Raw genomic sequence first — 23,272 nt, forward strand, 5'->3', positions numbered from 1 at the left:
CCCAGGGGCCCATTGTCTCATAATCCGTCCATGAGTCCTTATTTATAAACTAAACATTTCTGTATATGAATGTGTGTGGCCTAATACATGTATAGCCTATCATTTAGTTAAGAGGCAAAAGCAAGCAAGCAAGCAAACAAACAAACAAACAAAAACCGCTCATATGGGATTAATGGGACAGATGAGTAGATTCTTGTAGTCTCCTCCCGAGCAGACTTTACGTGATGACGTCACAGTCTATACCGAAGGACGCGAGGGCAGGCGTCGGACAGCTTCTCTTGGATTTATCAAACTTAAACCAGCAGTAACTCACTTTTTCGGCCACCTTTGGGAAGAAGAAACAAGATATGAATCCTTCAGATTAAGTCGGCAGTTTGCCAGCAGTTGCGTGCTAACATTTCCAGCAGACAAGGAGCGACATTAGCTTCATTTGGCGTCGTGTTTCTCGCCACAAGGTGAACGTAAGTTCGGGATTCACTCTCCTTATGCGTCTGTTTTTGGTCTCCACCGACTTGTGAAAGCATATCTGTAGCTTTAGCAGCTAAATGCTAAAGCCTCAGCTAGTGGCTGTTTGCTACTAGCCAGGTAAAGTAAGGTGTACCCGCTGTTGAGGCTTCCTTCAACTAAATAAAAACACGGAGAGTTGTGTAAGTGAACCCAAACGTTAAAGTACAGTACAGTACAGTAAAGTACAGTACTGTGCAAACGTTTAAGGCCACCTTCATCTTAAACAGCAGATATGTATACAGTACTAAAATATATCAGAATACTGATGAATAACTTCAACAGGCTAAAGTTGCAAGTATTTAGGATGACATCCTTTTCCACTTAGCATATATTCAATTATCTATGGCAGACATTATGAGATTTACAGTACCAATCTTCTGGAGTATTTAGGGTTAGGGTGCATTCAAGACATATCCAAAGCTCAATATTGATTGTTTGAGCTACCTTTTGTTATTGTTGTACACTTCCATGTTTCACATTAAATATTGACTTCAGTATGGTGAAGCCATTTTGTTCAGTGTTTTTTTTGTGTTTTAATGCATTTTACATATTCTCTTCATTGTTTGTATCCTAACAAAGAGACTGAGATTTTTAAAGAAAACATCCTCATTGCAACTTTGCTAAAACAACAAATCTGTGGAGCTTATTTTTGCACAGTATTGTAGTTTATAGTATATCCAAACATTTAAGTAATTTAGGGACAAATGCTGGTTCAAATTTTGAAACTCTGACCATGTAAATATTTTTACCTCTAGGCTGTAAACAGCATGTTGTCCAGTGAATGAGATGAAAATAACCCCACTGAATTTCTTACTGTTTTTCTCCTATACATTTGTCCTTAGGTCAAGAGGACATGATGTGCTGTGAAGGCTGTTATCTGCAACTGAACCTCAGAAGACTGAGCACAGAGGTGAGCCTCACTACTCTTACTATCTCCTATCAAAGATTAATAACAAAGATCCTTGAAATGATGGATGGTAGCCCAAAGTTTAGATCAGCCATTATGAAGTGTGAGCAGTATTCAGTGTGTTAAAAATGACAAGACAAGTGAGTCCTGAGTGTATTTATGGTGTTTTATAACAGTCTTGTTCTGGTCATGGCTTCAAGGTTTCAATTCAGAGCTCATTTAAACATGATCTACTGCAGAAAAAAAACAGAATGAGATGTTAAATCCTAAAAGATTTCAGTCCTAGTCGATTTAGCGACAGCAAGTTTGATTTAACACAACACTAGACAGTCAGAAATACAAGAGGAGAGCAGCTGGTGTACCTGCTAAACAAACTCCTGTTGTTTTTATAAAGAGATCAGTCAATAAAAGCCTCAACTACAGCTCAACTGATTTCGCGCTCCAAACAGGGGATGTAGTTTTCATCAGGACACAGTAAACTTGGTTACCATGCTGAAAAGTTGGAGGTTAACTGTGGCTTGTTTCATTACTCCCTGCAATTTGTAAAACTGGCCTTCTAACCAAAAAGAAATGCAGAAAATGTCTTGTTTTATAGACACAATTTTTGATTGCTGTTGTCGGTTAGCACAATGCGCATGACTGCTTCACAATAAAAGATCATGTTGAGTCAGTTGGATAATTTAAGTGTGAGGTGGCAGCAGCAGCAAATATTTAGTTTCTGTTGGCAGTGACTTCTCTGATACTCAGTTTGGAGAGCGAACAATAAATAGTCAGGCTGTATCATAACCCCAATTTGCTTGGGAACATTATTGGTATAGAGTACATAGCATTTATAGCATTTTAATCAAATATACTGGCATCATCCCTTGGATATGATTAGGCGTGGGAATCACCAGAGGCCCCATAATACTTTATTACCATAATACTTAGGTCACAGTGCAACATTTTTGCAATTTTTAAATGTTTTGTGATGTGCTGAGTATTAAGATAACATATATTGTGATTTATTATCTGTAAATTGTGTCACCAAAGAAAAAAAATGTCAGCATCTGTTTTATCTAAACAGGTAACGGTTTAAAGATGATGTTTCTCACTTCAGTAGTTTTTATTGCAGCAAAATGTATCTAGTGGATTGAAAAGGGAATGGATTTTGTTATTCTAGTGGCCTACCAAAAGTTTAATTTGTATTTGCAGTATTAATAATTTATATAATAAGAAAAAGCAATATGTGACATCTGTGTATGGATACAATACTGCAACTCAAAATGCCACAATACTATGCTGTATCGATTTTTACCCAATAGGTATGACGCTCAAGGCATTTACATAATAACATTCATCATAACATGGGGTTTTGATTTCATGATTTCACCTCCCAGTTTCATAATCGTACCCCCCAGTGTTGAAATGAAACCCATGCCCTTGTTAATGCATGTTATTTATTGACTTTATCCGTATATTGGAAATCCTACAGTGTATGGATGATTGGTTAAAAATACATCAGCCAAGTGAAAAAAAGGTCAGAAACTTTCGAGAATGACGATCGATACTGCAAAACTGTAATCCTCACCCTGGACTTAGCCGGACTGTTCTTTCTATGAATTTTAAAGTGGCTACACATGTAACCATCAGAGAAGCTGCACTTTTCACTTCCTTCTTTCACTCTCCTGCTGCTGCATTGATCCCCAAGAGGAAACCCTGTAGTGCCCGTACAGGATTGAAGCCATGTAGTCCGATTTCTACGCTGAGAGCTTTCAGCAAAGTAGAGGCAAAGTGACTTCTGCCTGCCGAGACTCAGACTGCTGCAATAATGACTTTTTTCCTTTAGTACATAGCCTTTACAGACAAAGTAGACACTTTCAGTGAAAGCAGGTTGTTGACTCAGAGTCAACTAAACAATAATGTGGCTTTTAGACTAAAAATGTAAACAGCTATAGAAGGGAAATGTTCACTTTATTAAATGTGCAAAAACAAATTAAAGTTAATTGAAACACTCCATAATGACCTCACATACCGTTTTAAAAATGGAAAAGATTTTATAGAAAACGGCTGAAACTGTTAAGCAACATATAATTTACTAATCAAGAGGTAATAGTTTAAGCAGCACTGTCACATAGATCAAGTATGGAAATTACATTGCAGCTGCCTAATGTGCTTTAATGAAATCTCAAAAAGAACCACTTTAAACTGGCGGCACAAAAAGTACTTTAACCAATAAAACTGAGAAATGAATAAAGCCCTGAAACATCTTTATATTAGATATTAAAATGCATTCCTTGTGCAGCAGAAGTTTGTGAAAATGTAAATCTAAGTGAAAACAAAATAAAAAGCTTAGATGTTAATAAGTACATTTCCTTGGCTTTTCCTATTTTCAGCCCCAATCTTCTGTTTCAATTTCCTATTTTCTGTGTCCCAGTTTATATTCAAGGGAAAAACTGCAGTGCTGCAAAAAATGCCAAGGTGATTATTCTCACTATCTGTTCGGATCTACCTGTTGTAATGATGATGATATCCTGAGCTCAAGTTGTGCAACAATAATGCAGTGTTGTGCAGAGTTCACACTCCAATCTGTGTTAATGAAAAGCCTATAAATGCAATCATGGTGTGCATTCAGGCAGCATATATGTATCTGCAGCTCTGAGGCGCAGTATAGAGGTGTAGTAAGTGTCCAGCAGTGCACCGGGCCAACCACCTTGAGGTAGTTATACAGGAAAAGATGATGTGCCTGGAATGAAATATTTGCATTTCAGGACCTGATCTTAAATCCTGCGTTTTGTCACAGTTTTAATGATGGTACCCTCGCTGAGCTCAGGTTGCATCGTATCAGTAGTGACCCTCGTGGGCTGAATTCTGGTGACACCTTCCAATCTGTGTTAATGAGCCGACTCCACTCTGTCTACGGGTCACGGTGATATTTACAGAAACCGTTGTAGCGGCAGATATCCACGCCTCCCCGTGGCGCTCCCTCGCCTCATTTGCATAGCTTTCAGACTTCCCTTTCTCACTCTCCCTCTTTCACCGCTCTCGCTGTGCTCCTCCATGATCGACAGGCTCCTTCGCACTTCTCTTCAGTTTGTGTCGCACATGTTAATTAAAGCCTCTAATTAGCTTTCCCCACTAAAAGGCCGCATTAAATCAGAGTTGGAATGGCAAATGATTCCTGGCATTAGCATAATTGTGTTTTTGAAGTGTAAAGATTTGGGCATTAGGGATGCTAGCACGCGTTTTTGTTTCAGTGATTTGTTGTGTTTGGGGCTCGGGGCCCATGGGGCCACTGGAGGTTGGCTGTGTGGGTTTAGGGGCCCCAGGACCCTACAGGGGCCACACACTAATGAGGCCTGCTCCTCTCTGATGGAGCAGATACAGGAAAAACAAACCTGTGATGTGGTACCCTCAGGTGGTCCTGAGAGCCTGGCAGAGCGGAACAGGACGCTGGTGGTGTGTGTGTGTGTGTGTGTGTGCATGTGTGATTGTATGTGTGTGAGTAAGAGAGAGAGAGACAGACAGATAGATTTAGGGAGGAGACAAAAGGCAAATAAAGTTATACTATTTTTTTTAATATTACCAGAGATTGGCATGTACCCTGCCTTTTGCCCAGTGTGTGCTGGGATTGGTAGAAGGCTCTAGTGACTTTAAACAGGCAAATATGGAGGAAAAAAAACTAATGAAAAGATCGAGTAAATGTAATGATCACTGTGCATATTTTCACATGGGACCACGCGAAAATGATGTAATGAAAAAAGCTATTTATTTGGCTTTAAAACTGAATATAATAGGTGATATGAGACTGTATTTTAAAAAGAAAACATTAAAGTGGTATAAGGCTTTATCCGAGTAAATATTAATAGCTGTTTTTCAGTTTGTTGTTGACACCTACAGGACATGATAAAGCTTTTAGCTTCACATAAGACACTTTGTAATTTACAGTTTTTATATGTGGTGGTCAGGATGACACAGTAGTCCAAAATTATAGTTTTACACAGGAAATTATTATTTTTATTTTATTTGGTTTTTTTTAAACCCGGTTATTAGGAGTGCAGACTGCAGTTACAAACTCAGGGATAGCGTGTTCATTTACGCTTGTTACAAACATTGAGTCCTTTTAAAAAGTTTCTGTTTTTTAAATGCAAACAGTCTTTTTTCGTTTTTTTTTTTTTTTTAAACTTTGAACATAGATGGCAAACTCATACCACCACTGACAAAGTGCTGGTATTTTATGTCTTAGGAGAGAGAACAGGCTGGTGGGGAAGGGGGGAATAGTGTGGACCACACTGTCGTTCTTAATTAGAGTTGCAGCGATATACCTGTTTCAAGGTATACCGTGACATCAAAGTTGACAGTTATCATACCATATACATTTTCTTATCTCTGGTATTGGAGAAAAAAATCAATCAGATGGAGAATCTCTCCTTCATATGCGCATCTCCTTTTCTGGACTGGCTTTTTAAACATACTTCCATTAAAACAGTAGTGTAATGTTTCAATTATAATTTTTTTTTTTCAACAAAAAAAACCAAACTTCTGTTTCCATTCTTTTATGGCCAATAGTATCTGATAATAATAACATTAATTGTGTAATAATGTATACCGTGATATTTTCTGAGATGATTATTGTATAGTGAAAATACTGTTGCAGCTCAATTTTTAAATTATTCAACTTTCAAATTCAACCCACAGGCGCTTCAAATTTCAGTTAATAAAACACTAACAAACGATTCTACACAGTACAAGTATGATACACTGCTGAAATTTATGGAGGTGTGAGTGTTACCTACAGATAGCCGTCTCTGCGTAGACCCGCAGAAATGTTGATGTGTGAACTATAATTATCGCCCCCGATAGCCTTATATGTGCCGATCAGCTGTAGTGTGACATTTCCATCCAGGTGAAATGGTTATGACTGTAGTATTATTGTGCTGACCTCCTTGTTAGTGTTGGTGAACACAGAGCCTCTCACACTGCAGGTCATGTCCTCTATTACAGTATGATACACCTAAATTTACTATTGATTAGTGCTGTCCACATCCTCAGCTCTCAGACACGACTGAAGCTGTCACCGTGCCATGAATCGTGCCTCAGGGTAGACATGATGTACTTTTCAGGAACTTCCTCTGGGCAAACGCGCTCACTGACTACTGTGGCTAAATTATTCAGGGTGAACTTGTCTACCCAAAGGCACAGTGGTGGAACAGTGACAGTTTGGGGGTTGTGTGATAGCTGAGAGTGTTGTCATATGAGTTATTATTGAACCAGCCAGATATATACCACAATGCAGCATATTCCTGCTCCAGCCTTGAATCTGCTCCGGGCATGAAAACCCATTAAGATGCATTGGAGGAAGCAGAGCTGAAGAAATGATGTAAGGAGGAAGAGGCTGCAGACTGAATTATCACCACTTATGCACAAGGCTACTTTTAATTTGATTAATTCTAATTAAATGATTTTTTTTGTGTCAGCAGTCAAATCACTTCTGTTTCTTAAAAAGATTACAGTTGATTACATAAGGACAAGCTACTATGTTCCTGAAGTGATGCATGAAATTATGCAGAATGATTTTTTAATGGCATATAAGAATAGCAATATGTGTTTTTTACATGTGAGAGGAGGAGCAAGAGGCAGAAAAACAGCAAGAAAAGAAAAAATAGAGAAAGCAAGAGAGAAGGTGGAGGAGGAAGGAGAGAAACAAACAACAAGACAGAAAGTGTGAGAAATATGGAGACTGCAAGCGGCGCCAGACTCTGTTTGGAAGTCTAACATTCATTATGTCTGTTTCACTGATGCTGGTCGTCAAAACGCAGTAGGAGATCTCAGCCAGTCAGCACAGAAACCAAGGGCACTGCCAGAGGCTTGATTTACACAACAAAAACACATTTCACCCTATGTGACCAGGACAGGACTTTTTGTTTTTTGTTTGTCAAAGTTTTGCCAAGTATTGTACGTGATGCTGCCAAAAAGGAAACATTCTTGTAGTACGAGCTGTGATTGTTGGCCGTTGTTCTCTCTCTACATCTGCGCTCGTTGCATCGGTGCTGATTGGAGATCCAACTAATGATGTCAGCAGGTGTAAAGTTATGAGTTTAAAGGGACAATGCCAAAAATTCCTGTTTTTCCTATTACTTGTTGTGCTGTTTCTCAAACTAGATGTTTTTGGTGTGAGTTGGTGAGTGTTGGAGATAGCGGTGGTATCTGAAAACCTCAAAAGCCATGTCATATTTCCTAAATCATGACGTGGTTAGTCAAGATAAGACCTTGTTGTGAGCAGTTTCATATGGGAACTATTTTCTTACTATGGAACTACACTTGCCAACTGTATCACCGTGCAGAAGGAATAGATGAGAGGCTCATGCTTGTGACAGAGTGAGATGAAAACATTAATGGCGTCCTCCATGGCTGAGCTGTAGTTAGTCAGTTCAGTAATAAGGTGAGCTAGCAGTAGATGCACCCTTCCTTCTGCACAGTGATACAGTTGGCAGGTGTACTTGGTTAGAAAGGAAATAGTTTCTACATGAAACTGCTAACAACAATGTCTGTGGATTATCTTGAGTAACCAGGTCATGATTTCTGGAAAGTGTCATTGCTGTTAAGTTTATTAAATGTATTATTTTTTTTATTCTTGCCAATTTGAGCACCACAAGCAGAGTACCAAGTAGTTTTACAATATTAGAGAAAAGGCAGAAATCTCTAAAGCTGATATCTCCAACACTCTGCAGCTTACAGTAAAACAATCTAGACTGATAAATTGTACTACAGGTAAAAGGAAGAATACGTATTTTTAAATTTGAGGTGAATTCTCTCTTTAATCAAGTTGCTATGAGATGCTGAGGTTATTTCTAGAAAAGAAGTGTTGCTTAGCATTGCACAAAGCAGAAAATCACTGCAAGTTGAACTGAATAATTGCTTTTATAAACAGTAATGTACCACTTTGTTATGAAAAACAGAACAGCAGCATGCAGCTGGAAAAGCACATGCCATGTAATTAGAATATTTCTTGTTTGAATGTGCTCCTCTCTTATTCTGCTTCTCAATTCAAATTCAAATTAGCTTTTCTGGCCTCAACAGTTATGTTAATACAGTGCTGCCAAAGCAGGTTGTACAAAGTTTAAAATATAAATATAAGGAGGAGACAACAACTGCAATTTAGGCTTTTCAACCAATTTACACAACAATTATGGGAAGACATTAGACACTATCATTTTCGATTTTCATTTTGATGAATTAGTTGCACAACAGCCAGTCTTTGAGTTTACAACCAGGAAAACAACAACTCTTAAGTAAAAGCTTTCCTATCAGTAGACCTGATCTGATGTCCTTGATGAATTTAACCAACCATGATATTATCTTTGTGAGGCTGTACTTATAGTAGGAACAGCAGTGCTTTGAGCTGAATGCTAACACCAGTATGCTGACATCCAAAGGTGATGAGTCCCCGCTACAAGTTAAGCAAAACAAGTCAAGTCATTGCTCAGTTCAGGCAAGTAACAAGTCACGTCATGCTAAATTCTGATAATCTAGGAAGCTAATGTTTGAGCAGCCAATAAGCTAACAAGTTATCTTAAGAAAAAGACATTCAAATAACTTTTTTCGTGGGTTGTGTTGTGATGATTGAAGGTGGATGTTGTGGTGGTTGTGTCTTATAAACGCGATAGCCCTCTCCATGATCTCTGCCTCACGCATTGGCCTTTTCTGGTCTGCTGAGACCTAATAGGCTGCCGCAACAACTCACTAGAAATTACTCCACCAAATATACATTTATTTCATTGAAAAAATCCTTTCTTGTCATGTGTCTCAAGTCATAAGTCAAGCCTCAAGTCAGTCAAAGTCAATTAATCAGTTTTAGTCAAGCAAGTCACAAATATCAAGTTTCTCGAGTCATTTGTTAATATGTGCATAGAAAAGTGTTGTACCAAAATGTCATGGCAATCCATTCTGTTGGCAAGGCATTTTACGTGAAACCAAAAATGTCAAAAGTCACCAAAGTCAGAGATTTTTTGCAGGGTAACATGAATGTCTGTACAAAGTTAAGACCAAAGTGATGGACCAACCAACTGATTGATGTTGCCATCTATAAAGCCACGGCATTGACATGGCTAAAAATAATGTTGATTTATGCCTCCAGTAATGAATTGTTAACATTTAATTAATGCACAATTTGCTATATGAACACTTGCATATTCTGCTGTACATTTCTGATAGACAGGTAGTGGTTAAAGCATGAGGTTTACACTGTCACAGGTCTGTGTTTCATTACACTTTAAATGAACCATGGAGTGCTTACAGGTGTGCGTTCATTAGCTGTTATACAGCAGCTTGGAAAGTGACTCTGCAAACCTGAACTGAGGACAGAAGCAATCTGTTCAGTAACCAGAGTAAAAAAAACTTCATCACAAGTCAGAGATCTATTTTTGTGCTTTATGCGAGAAACTTAACCTATACGACAAACGAAAAAACTCATTACCCAAAGTTCAGTGTATAGGTCATTTCTGATTATAAATTATCATTTTATCAATCAAGCACCACTGGCCTTTAAAGGTGCTCTCATTTATTTTGTGTTACTAATTCTATATTGAGCAAATGAGGCATATTTTTTTAGTTTAACAGAAATGCTGATTATAAAGTCCCAGAAGATGGGGAAAATAAGCAGATATTTGAGAGTAAAGTGTGTGTGTGTGCACTTTTGAGAGAGTGACAGACAAGCTCGACACAAACAAGCCGATGACAAGATGACAGGAGCAAGAACAAACTGATATTTTCATTAAAAAAAAATCCCGGGGCCTCATTTAAGATAGGGAGGGGGCGGAGGGGGCTCCAAATATCACGACACAAATATGACAGGTAAACACACGCTCACACACACACAGGAACACACACACACGCACACCCTCGGCAGCCCTGATTGAGTGTAAGTGTCTGCGTCGGCGGTCAAGGTCAGCTGATAATGGGAGAGATTGAGGACAGGGTGAGGCGGCGGGGGGGTCGGCAGCAGTCTCAGGTAATGAGATTTACGACCCTGAGCTCTCACTGCAACCCCCCCACTACACCCCCCTCCCCCACCCCTCGCCTAACATGATTTATAGATCAAATAGACGTCAGCGCTCCCGCCTCAGATAGAGGCTTCACATTATCACTGAGGGAAAGTCATCCGTTCAACAGGGCAAGAATACAGAGACAACTCTACCAAGATGTCCCCGTCTGTGTGTGTGTGTGTGTTTGTGTGTGTGTGGGGGGGGCACGTGCATAATCAACGTGTATATGCACGTGCTGGCATCATTCACATTCTTTACAATATTTTGTCATAGAGTTGAGGAAAGTTACTTTTGTAAGTAATATACAAACGAGGATCTATTGTGCTCATTTCCAGGTTCATTCTTGTGTTTTGGTTTTCTACCAGAACATGTTGACATGCTTTATGCTGTCTTTGCTGGAACACCTGTAATCTCCCTCTGTCTGAAACACTCCATTTTAGCGCGTCTCTTTTAGTTCCCTTACTGAAAAAGGCCAATCTGCTCTGATTATTTAGTATTTGTGGGTCTTCTGTATTTCGGCGTCTCTACATCCTCATAGTATAAATGCCACTGGCTTTATATAGTACAGTGGCACTTTCAGTCTGATCTCACTCCCAACTCATCAAATACTGGGGCGTGGTCATTTGCCTCTGTGTCAGATACCGACATACTACACTGAATTAAATGACTGTGTAATGTGAAGGCGTTGTAATGACTGACTCACAAAAAATTATCGCTGCCCTTAGCACTACAGAACTTTTGAGCGTGTTGTTTTGGTGCGCTCTCACCGCTCTTATCATTGTCATTTCCAGCAAAAAGCTCTAATAACGAGACTCTACACAACGTGCCCAGCCCAGAACTTTTAAAAGACAAAGTTAGCAACTAGCTGGTGAACATAGCAAAGCGTTTAGTAGCTAAAGAATCGCATATTCCCCTCAGGATTTGGTGGAGACCAAAACAACAATAAGGAAAGGGAATATCGGAGATGGTCAGAAACACAGATCGAAATAAATGCTGAAATTGTTCCCTGTTGGCAATTGTGTTAGAAGCAAGTGCAGGTTTAACAACAAAACTACACAAAATAACCATCACTAGTGCCACTTTGAAAGCAACAAATGCAAAATGTATCAACATAACACATTGTTCTGGTCTTGTGTTGACCCCTATGCTGGATGGTAATGGACGGTCAAAATTTTAGAAAAATTGCCATCAAGTTTGCCCAAAACAACCCTTGTAAGAAGAACCACCAACTAAATTCAGTATAAAAAAATCAAAATTTTACATTTGACTAGTAATAATTTAATAATGTTTCTTTCAATGTTATCTCTTTAGATTGTGGTCTGATTCCAACCATGCAACCCTGGTGGAAAATCCGAAATGCCACTTTAGTTTTACAATGAAAAAGTCAAAATTAGATGAGAAAAAATATTAAACCTGAACCTTAACCTCATTAGAAACTATAAAATTGATATTACAGATGGCATGACTCCTCAGTTGTAGCCATAGCCCTGCCAATACGTATGTGTTCTTATTGGTTAGAAGTCCAAAGCAGGATGACTGGGTGCGTATTTCCATTTAAATGATGATTTTTAACGTAGTCACGTGTTTGCAGGACATTCCTTTGTTTCAGTCCTACTAGCAAACGTCTTCACATGTCGAGATGTTTTTATTTTTACGAAACACTTAACAGTCTCTCTTAAAAGAAACATTTGTTTGCTTAATGTAACAAATGTGAGTAAAACTGCAACAAGTACAGTCCAGCATGAAAATGAAATTCCAAAGCAGATTGCAGGAATTAAAAAAGGGAACATAGAGGGCGATTAGCTGCCACACAGGAGTAATGGGATTACTGTACTCTAACATGCCACCCTGCATGCTGTTCTGCTCATTGTCCTAACACTCTAAACAAAATGACATTCAACTGAAACAACACGCGAATGATGCCATTGTTCCAGTACGCTGCACAAGCCAGCGGAGGCACAGCGGCAGTAAGGAGGGAAGCCATTGAACTCTCTGCTCATTACCAGTACAACCTCTCCTAGAGTAGCAAAACAGCATTCAGTGTCTGTTCAGCTCTGTTTACTGATGCTTCTGCTAAAAGAAAAACAAAAAAAAATAGACCCAACAATATGGTGACAGCCAGATTGCCTCCCAATAGATATAGTGCTAATATTTGCTCTATGCCTGCTGTACGTGTTGAAAAAGATGGGAGAATGGATTCGGAGCACAAGCTTACACACAAAAACACATACGAACACCCCCTTCAGTTGTTTGTTCTTATGCAGTCTCCCTTCTCGGTGTATTCTGAGAATTAAACCAATAAGCCCCCCTGCTAAGCCCAGCCCAGTAGTTATTGATGTGCTGCCTTTTTATTGTCTGGAAGCTTATTCTGTTCATATTCACTGTGTCTGCCTCTGTGCCAAGAAGCAGTTACTTTAAACAGACGGACACTGAGGGGCTCGGAGACACGAGAGCAGCTGTGGAATCTGAGGCGAAAAATATGTTGTAGATATCACATTAATGCTCTGATATCTGTTTAGGGCTTGGGCATTTTCTTGGATTCTTCAATTGCTTTAAAAGTGTGCACATAAATATTTCACAAGGACAAAAAATTGAAGGATAAACCTTCTGAAGACATATTGCAACCGGCCGACAAGAGTTTAAAGCTAAAACTGACTGAAACCTGTCTGAGGGGCATTTATACAACCATATGTAAGCTTTATCCAACACCGACACACACCTTACCTCTTTTACACCTAATATTGTTTAACTGTAAGCATTTGACAAACAGTTTTATTGACATCGTCTTGACAAATTCATATGTTTTCAGTCAGTGTATGGAGGAATATTCGCAGCTCATTTGAATAAAAATTGCAATATTCTGGCACGGGAAATTAAGTTTAAAACTCAGCCTCTATGCCTTCATTTTAGTATCTCATTTTAAAATAATTTACTCTATATTACTTTGTCTAAATATGAGTCACACTATTGAAATAGCAGGCCAGAAAATCATTATTCCTCTTCTTAAACACCTCCTTATATAGTACAGTTTTATTTGGCAATTTCTTACGTCAAAAACAGTTAAGCACAGACTGTAAGACTATCTTGTTTGACAATTAATACTCATTTAGACTGAGGATACTTTATCGATTCCTGGGGGGAAATTGGGAGGAAAAATTATATATATATATATATATATATATATATATATATATATATATATATATATATATATATATATATATATATATATATATATATATATAAAGGAAAATATATATACATAATATAAAATATCAGAAAAATATAAAGCAGATGTGTTGGATAAGAAATGAAAATAAATGACATATGTACAAATGTTTACATAAGAAATATGAGAAATATGTTTAGATAATTACTATAATTACTAAATTTGATAAGTAATTAGCAATTAGCAATAACATTGTGCTATTACTGTCTTACCAAACATGCAGACATTCAGACTGCATTACATTGCAAACTGCAGTTAAAATTAACAGCTGTTGACTTCCACTGAATTTAAAACTAATCTAAAATGTATCGCAGTAGAGTGGGTGAAAATGAAAAGGCAAAGCCATCTATGGTGCAGTACAAAAACAAGAAGAACTCAACTCCCATGTTGGATAGCTAAGTTGTTAATTTGTGTTGATTTCTCATAAGTCTTCTTGTTGTTATTAATTAATACAATAAATCCAAAAGACAATAATAAGAATCATAATGGGTGTTTTTAAGGGGCGGGGGGATTGTTACCAGGGGATACTTGCCTCGGTTCGGCACTGCACAATTGTTCACTTAAAGAAAATTAATTTTTTTTTTAACTGTATTTTCCATAAACACTCTTGTTTTACACACATTTTACTGTGGATCCTGTTACATATGTAGATTTTGTACTTTTCACATTTTGGTTAATTATTCAAATATCAATTCCTACCTGCAGAGATACAGAGTAATTAGAGAGGGGTCAGAACATAAGGCATACTACATTTTCAAAAATATTCCCCGGAGAAGGCATAAATCTCCCATACACCAGGAAACTGCCCTTGTACAGATTATTTTGACAGTATTTGTGTTTGGTTATATATATGAGAGAGGAGACAGGAGTAACAACGAGAAGTTCTGCTCTTAAGACTTTGCATTTACATATTAGCTAGACGCCTCAGTGAGCTGAGTCACCTGCTGCTGCTTCCTCCCGCATGCCTCTGAAATCATATTGTCTCATCTCTCCCAACTCATTTTATCTCATCACACCCACTGTCTCTGTGTGGGTGTGTGTCGGTGCTCAGGCCCAAAGGGAAGTTTGTCACTTTGATAACAGGTGGGATAAGAAGTGCAGTCGGGCAAAGACACAAAGCAGCTACTAAACCATAAAGTTTTAAAGTAAATTAAGCAGAGCTCTCTGTATTTTCTTCCGAGATTTCAGTAACAGTGTTATTTAAGGCAGTCACACACAGGAACAGTTTGGATGTTCTTATTAATTTTGTTTATTTGTCTGCCACTCAGCTCTTTTCACCTGAAGTTACATTCTCGCCTGGAAGGACAATAAATAGTGCTGTTCAAGTGCCTCCACAATTTTCAGCTCAATAGAGGAAATGCACTGTTGATTTCTCTGCGGTGTCTCGGCTGCTTTATTAGCAAAGAAAGGAAAAAGGGGCTTTTTCCCTTCTGTTTGTACCTCTGTTGGTGAAAAACAGTCTCCTGAGCTTCACGCAGTGTATGAATATCTGGAGGTTACAGAAGTAATCAACATGCAGTCCGGAAGGGAGGAAAATAATAAAACTTAAAGGTGATGCCGAGGACAGCTTTCAATTCTGGTTTGACAATACGGTGTAATACTCTTGGCATTTTCGGATCATGTTCTCTCCTGCATACAGCAATCTCTAAATATGCATTTCTACAAGCCTGGATCTTTTGTAAATTTCACACTGATTTTTCCCCCATCTCATACCAGGATTTCACTTTGGATGTGCAGGCTAAAATCAACCAGATTAATGGACACACTCTCACTAAAAACCACAGCCAGCCACTTTCAACACATTCAAACAAGTACAGTAGCAGCACTTCAGTGCTAAAACATTACAGCTTTGTTTCAACACAGAGGAGGGCGAGTGTTGCCAGAGAGAGCTTAAAATGGCTGCTGAAAGTCAGAATACTGGAGCTGAACCAAGCCCAGCAGACGGTGGACAGGCTTGCCGTTGGATGGCTGGGTTCGAAGGCAGCAGCTTGTTAGGGTGGAAATGGATTAGCGAGAGGCACAATGGGAGTCTTAGGCGTGTCTGCGGTGTTGTGTTAAAGCCCTGCCTACGTTGCCCGGGCTGCTAGACTCATTTATGCCCAGCGGTGCATGCAGCAGCCAACTCTCACACACAGGGCTTTTCTAATTGCCATGGTTTCTTCTGTGCTTGCAGCGACAGCCTTGATTCGGCATCCATCAAAGCCGTGAATTAACCTGCGGCGCTGCACAATTGTTCTGTTTGTCACATGCAGCTGGTAGAGGAATTATTTCACTAACACTGTTGTGTTACATTGTGGGAGACACTGTAGTGAGTTTTACAGTGGAACCCAGAATTTGTGAGGTTTCCCCTCATCTGCAGATAAAAACAGCCCCTTATGTGATCCCTTTTAAAATAGTTTCTGTATTTTTGGCCATGGTATTTAGGGCATGACTACTGCTGGTCCCCCCCAACGCCATCGCCTGAATAAATGTTGGAATTGTATAATGCTTTTTTTTGTGACATTTGTTCATTATTATCCAGCAGATATTTTGAAACATTACATTTCAACAGTGCTGTGGTTAACGTGTAATTATATTTAGGCACAAAAAACTACTTGATCAGAGAAAGAAAATATCATGTTTTGGCTTGGAAAAATGGTTTTGCTGCCACAATCAAGGCTGAAAAAGCTTGCCAAAAACACCACGTTTTGTTGTTTGTTGGTCCCGAACACTGGTTTGCAGTGGTCTGTAGCTTGGCAGCTGTCCTGTTTAAGTCTCATGTCATCCGGCATTCCCTCCACCTCACAATGACAAACTCAGCATGTAAACATATAATCAGAACGAGTAATCATACAGGAATAATTAACGATTATTCAAACAAATAATCAGCCTTTAGAAAAAAAGTGTGAAATGTGCAAATGAAATGTACATGGTTTGCAGAAATGTATAATGTGAATATTTTTGTCTGACAACTGCGCTGGTAGATGTAAAGCAGGGTTTACGCTTGCTTGGGTGTGCAAGCCAAAAATTATGTCATTGCATAATTTGAGTGAAGCATGACGGTTCCGCAAGTTGTTGCACAGCTTGATTGTGCACTTCTGAATTTTTGTAACTAGCTGCCTGCTGCATGTGCGGGCATTTTAGACAGGACTGCAACAAATGCTGACAAAAGCAAATAAATAAGTAAAATGAAACGTTGTCACAGGATTTTAGAAAGAGCCAAAATGTTTTAAATACTTCACAACATGAGATTAAAAAAAAAAACAACTTCATTGGAGTAGTAATATTTTGCCTACTGAATCAAATTGTTTACAGGATATTCAAACTTTCAACCCTTGTTTTCATTTTAATACATTCGTTTTTTGACTCCTTTCGTTTCAAGGATTGTAAGGTTGAAAAAAAAAAGTATATCCAGTAATATTTGATATGATTTTATGGTGAATCACAGTTCCTCCAAGGGTTGCATGTTTGATTGATGCTGATGGACACTTGTTGACCTCTTGCTTCTTCACAGAAGTTTCATTTGTATGCGCCCTAGCATTTTAGAGAATACTGCAACGAACAGCGCGTTGGGCAAAAACTGCTTTGTGCACGTTCCTGCCACATGTGCCATGTGTGTCTGAAATCTGAGTTTATTGCTCACTGTAAAATACACTACTGTACACTTCACTAATCATCCTGACTTAAAGCTATTTACTAAAGCAATCAATAATCGATAACACTTTACAATTAGGGACACAAAATTTTAAGTAGTCACCAGGGAACAAATGAGGAATGAATGAAGGAATAACAGCCAGTGAACTATCAGGTAACTCCTCATCAAATTTTACCGAGTAGCAAATGTTTAGTTAATGATTAATTAATTGAGAAACAAGTGAGGTCCTAATCGAAAACCTGGAAACACCTTGATAATTGATGAACCATTAATTCATTATTTTATCAGATTATTAATTCATCATTAAGTGCAATCCTAATAAATACGGACTATGGAACAATAAAGTAGACAATGATGATTTACTAAAGTAATGATTGGTTCATGCATTTGTGAATGGACACAAAAATATTAACTTCAAAATGATGAATGGATTTAAAAATGTTTTTTTGTGCACACTGAGAGTCTATGATGACAGCTGTTTACAAACAGTCCATTATTCATACGTTTGCTCCTCAGAAATAACAGACTGTAGAGTGCCGTAATTGACCAATCAAAATTGAGTATTCAACAAATAATTAGTAGGGAATAATGTAAGAGTCGGTATTTAATGGCTTTTTTAAAAAGCAGATGGTGGAAAGATGACAGTTAAGCGCTTGTGGTTAGCACAGGAAACGTGTCTGAAATGAAAAAAAAAAACCAAACAAAAAACAGCGCCACCCACAGAAACTCATCAACAAATCATGTCTATCAATTATTTATACCTTATACTTATTAGTCTGTGAAGAGACACGTCGGCCACACATATAGACAAGCAACCATTTATCCCAGACGGAAAATACATGCTGATTTGCCAGCGGAAGGTGTAAACATTAATTAATGATGGCTGGATTCAGTTTAGCTTGGAATAGAGCAGAGTGATCATTAATGTTATTGTAAAGCCTGTGCTTTACTTACCATGACAAGTCAAAATGTCTGCTGTGAGAACGACCTATTTACACTCACATTCAGACCTGCAAGCAGTGAACTGAATCTGCATGTCTTTGGACTGTGGGAGAAACCCAGGAGGAACTTAGCAGGCAAACTCCACACAGAAAGCTCATCAAAGGAGAATCCACAGAGAAAGACAGCGCAATAGTGGAGGCACCATGTGACTGACAGGTGAACTCTGAGAACTGCAGTGAAAAGATACCACAACAAAGATATTGCTACAAAGAAAAATGCTGGATGTTGCTAAGCCTAATGGTCCCGAAAAATACACACCAGTGCCTGTCTAATGCCAGCAAATGTATTCAGTACTTGTATGTTAAGGGATGCATTTAAATATGCCATAAAAACAGCAAAACCAACAGTGAATTCATCTTCCAAACAAGTATTTTCCCTGCATCCAAATGTTGATAAAAATATGTTTTATTCTCGTGTGCCACAAACTTCCAGTGTCATCCAAATACTTTTAAACTAACATCAGCGAACCACACTGTTGCACTTGGTGACATGTCCCTTCATTGCAATGAACATGGGAACTGCAGTTTAAGTCCAACACTTGGTCCCGATGCTGTAAATACTCTCTAGTGCACTAAATGTGTATTAATCCACAGCTGAAAATAGACAAGAAATGCACTATTTTTTCTAGTTTTAGGAATGTTAACTTAAAACCTCTGTGCCTCTAGACTTTTTTTTAAAGATAGAATTATACATTTGTCATCCTTTATTTGAAATTAACATCCTTAGTAGGAACAATCCAGTGTCACTCCAAACCATAGACTGAATATAAAGATGGACAATGTGCCTTTACTTCTCCTGTTGTACAAAAGTGAAACAAGAATATCCCGCATACAGCTGCTGCCATCTTGTGCTGGTGACATCATTCAGAGCCAGAGTTTGCGTATATATAGCAGTTTCCGCAGTGTCAAGTTCCCAGCCAGACACCCGTACGCCCAATCGCAATCAGCACCGGTGTGATAGAGATTGCACTAGTTGGCACACACAGCTATCAATCATGTAAAATCCCCTTTTGATAATATCAAACTTTATGACAAAAACAAACCCTTAAACATACATCGCGTCCTAAGAACTACCTAAAATGACAGAAGCCATCTTTGGGGAAAAAATGTATTTGATGTGTGATGTGAGTTCTAGTTTGCCTCATGTTCCATTTACTAACATGCAGGTGGCAGGCTTTATGACCTATACTGCAGCCAGCCACCAGGGGGAGATTGAGATGTTTTGGCATAGCTTTTGGGGAGCTGTCACGTCGTCCATCTTTTTTATACAGTCTGTGTGCTCCCAGCTCTCCCAACTGCATCAAGTGGCAGTATTTTTTAAGTTCAGAGCAACTGCCATAATAAAAGTCGTGAGAAAGTCTGCACAGGTTGGGTGGGAGGGGAAGTGGATGAGTCACGCTGCTGTTTGTGTCCCATGTGAAACCAGAAGTGTGATAGAGATGAATTCACTAGGATGCTAGTTTGATAGTTTGATAGTTGCTCTAAGGATGCTCTAAGCACACACACAACAGGCATCCATCCACTCGTTACCCCTGGAAAAACACGTAGAATGACAATAGATCTTGCCGTCAGGAAGTATGACATCAACTACGTCAAGTGTGCAAGGACCAGAAAATTCAGAAAAACTCAAAATTGCACAAGGTTGGGGCGCCCATTTGCTCTCCTGGTAGAGCGTGTCAGCTCCATGTACAGAGGCTGCGTCCTCGCCATAGTGGCCGCGAGCCGACTTCAGCCTGCGGCCCTTTGCTGCATGTCATCCCTTCTCTTTAACCCCTTTCACGCTTTGCACTGTCTTATCGCAAGAAAGGCAAAAAGCCAAGACAAAAATCTTTTTTAAAAAATGTACAGGGTCTTGACAAAAGTTATAAAAGTGGGAACTGAAATCAACAGACTTTCCTCTAAAAAGTCATTAAGTTGTTTTGACATCAGTGTAGTGTGGTAGTTTGTGGTGACGAGCATACTTTAGATTGGTAACAAGTGTACTTATTTTAAGCCAAACCATGATGTTTTTTTCTAAACCTAACCACATTTATTTGCCTAAAGCTAAAGTTTTTACCTCTGTTTTGAGTTTATTAGACTATAGATTTAGTGAGCAGAAACTAATGAGTGTGAATTGACTTGCGATCCCTGAGCATCAAAAACTGATGCTGGAGGGGAACCTTGAGTGTCAATTTTGCTGTGTAGAGGGTTAAAGAAATGTCAAACTGGCGTATTTATAAGTGTTTCTTTGTGTGTTACTCTGCTAAAATCAGTCAACGCCAAACGTGTGTGGTCATGGCTTTAGTTTTGCGCAAGTGCAGTCTGTATAAATGAGGATTGACAGGCCCCTAATGCCCTCTGCAGCGAATAAATGGATAATCGAGAATCCTGTTGTGACGCCCCCCGTCCTGTGTCTGAGATGAGACACATAGCCATCTGAGCACTCGATGACACAGCCAGAGATTGATTTTGTGCGTGTGTGTTTGTGTGTGTATGTGTGAGAGGATGACAGAAAAGATGAATTTATTCTCTGACTTTCATAGTATCAGTCACACTATTTACATATTCATTTCTCATATCATAATGCAGTGACAGTGATGTTATTCTGTTGCTGCCTCCATGGTGTCAGTTTTGCATTTGTGCTTTTTGCATATACGGTGGACCTCGAAAGAGCAGGCTGTGATACATTTTGTGAGATTTGAATTGAACTTAAAACCCTCACATTGTGGCATCACTGCTTGTGTACCCACTCAAAAATAGATTTATGTTTAGCAAGACGAACTGAAAGAGCTGCAACTAATTATTTTCATCAACGAATAATCTGTTTTAGTTATAAGTGCTTCTACAATTTCATGAAAACTGGCCATCTCCGTCTGCTGAGCTACTAAATATACCCTGTGGGGCAATTGTTTTGTCAACTTCTTAAAAAATGAATAACCTGTTTGAAAAAAAAAAACTGTTAAAAAAGCGTTGTCCAGGCAAAAGTCCAAAACCTTGACATATTCAATTTATAATTATACAATACAGACAATTGCAGTGGATATTCACATTTTTTTCTTTGAGTAACAGGTAGGGAAGAAGAAAATTAACAAATATAACATGCTAATTTTCAAAAGAAGTGAAGAAAAACATCACTAATAGAAATAAAGATATTGAAGAAAAAGGAAAGGAAGAAGCAGTTTGTCATCCATGCATTACATCATTGTCTCCTATAAGTTCCGTTTACATACACATAATTTGAAACTGCAAATACATTTTGACGGAAACATAATACAGAGCAAATCATGTTTTCTGACATAATGACAAAATGTTGCTGGTTAACTTATCTGGCAAGGCATAAATACATTGACACTGAATGTATCTGCGAAATGTTCACTGACAACTTATTTCAGTTGTTTTCCTCCAAAATATCAATCAGACTGCTGATGCATGGGGCCCAGAATTTGGTGCTATGTCCCTGACCCTATCTAAAGCGTTTTTGTTGCCCAAACATAAGACAGGGGTTTGGACGCGAATCCGAAGTTCTGGTGTCAAGGTTTTGAACTTTGCTCATCCTCCATCCTCCCCAACTGTCTCCTTCTTAAGCCTCTTACAGTACATGAATGTAGTGTTTGTTTCCTGAAAGAAACGTTCTTTATGAACATAATCCAGGCAGCAGTTGTTTTGCGGAAACAATGAAATTAAGAAATACTTAAGAAAGCAGTTAAGTAACATACAAACATCATTTCTAGGAGACAGGGTTGGTGGATTAAATAACAGTCAAAGTAATAGTACAGTGCATTACAGTGGTTTCTACAGATCCAAGCTAGATCCCACAGCTTGGCTGTCAGGCTTAAGGTCATCTCAGTGCCCATGTAGATTCCCAAATTTGATGAAATAAGAAGGTTTTGTTTTTCAGAGATGTGTAAAAAGTCTCAAACAGAATAAACGTGTTGGCATTTGCAGCCATTGATTCAAAGAACTTGCTTTACGTGTATTCCAAAGGCGAAATATAGATTTTTGGGTGCGATGCAGTAGAATATGCAATGAATGAAAAAAACACCAATGCAAAAATAGCAGTGGTATTTCATCATGATTACCCTGCACACACATTAAAGCAACTGCACTCACCTTTAAAGTTTGATGCAATTCTCTACTTGCAGGAAACAGACGAAAAAAATAAAATTCTTTTCAAGGCAATACGCAGACAATACTGATGAGGGTCAAAGCAACAACACAGAGGAAACAGCTTAAACAATTTGCAATCGTTGGATGAAAAACAGACATTTTTGAAATCAAGAAAAGGATGTTAACTCTCTTTGCCTGTGATGGAGAACGATAGAGAAGTGTAATGAAATAAAAGCCAGGCAGAGGAGATAGACTACTGGGCCAGTCACGTCTGTCCGCAATGCACTTATCAGGTGGGGATTTTCTGGAAGTGTCAGTCGGTATAGGAAGCCTTCAAGGCTCTCGGGGAAAGGGGATGCTGCGGTAGTGACAGGGCTATCTGCCTCTGACAGCCCAAAGACCTAAAACCGGATGGCTGGGAGAGATAAGGCTCTGTCGGCACTGGACACACACAAACAGACAGGACACACACACACACACACACACAAACACTCACACACACACACACACACACACACACACACACACACACACACACACACACACACACACACACACACACACACACACACACACACACACACACACACACTCACTCACTGGATGCTGGTCCCACAAACACACAGCCAAACACTGGCATTCACTTTGCATTAACAAATTCCCCATTGCCTGACCACTCGCTCATTCATTCACTCATGTGCACTGACACACGCTCATGCATACATACGCACACACATCCCGGCTCCCGGTCTGCCAGCCAGCGCGGCTTCCCATTAGCTGTGGTGCAGTGTGCTGGGTGAGGAGCGCTGGGGCGAGAGACATCAATTTGCTTCCTCTAATGCGCTCGCTGCCCCCACAAGACATATTGATTATTTCTTCCCCGCA

At 39.0% G+C, this 23,272-nt stretch overlaps 1 long non-coding RNA gene across 1 annotated transcript in view; it reads left to right on the forward strand.

Moving 5' to 3' along the window:
- Positions 1-208: 208 nt before the first annotated feature.
- Positions 209-23,272, forward strand: part of LOC121961179 (uncharacterized) — a 55,035-nt gene continuing 31,971 nt past the window's right edge. The window contains exons 1-2 of the long non-coding RNA XR_006107030.2: positions 209-461; positions 1,350-1,417. This is a non-coding gene — a long non-coding RNA (uncharacterized LOC121961179). The remainder of the gene's footprint in view (positions 462-1,349; positions 1,418-23,272) is intronic.

Source organism: Plectropomus leopardus, chromosome 22 (genome assembly GCF_026936395.1).
Source record: "Plectropomus leopardus strain MGB_pleo_1.0 chromosome 22, ASM2693639v1, whole genome shotgun sequence".
NCBI lineage: Eukaryota > Metazoa > Chordata > Actinopteri > Perciformes > Serranidae > Plectropomus > Plectropomus leopardus.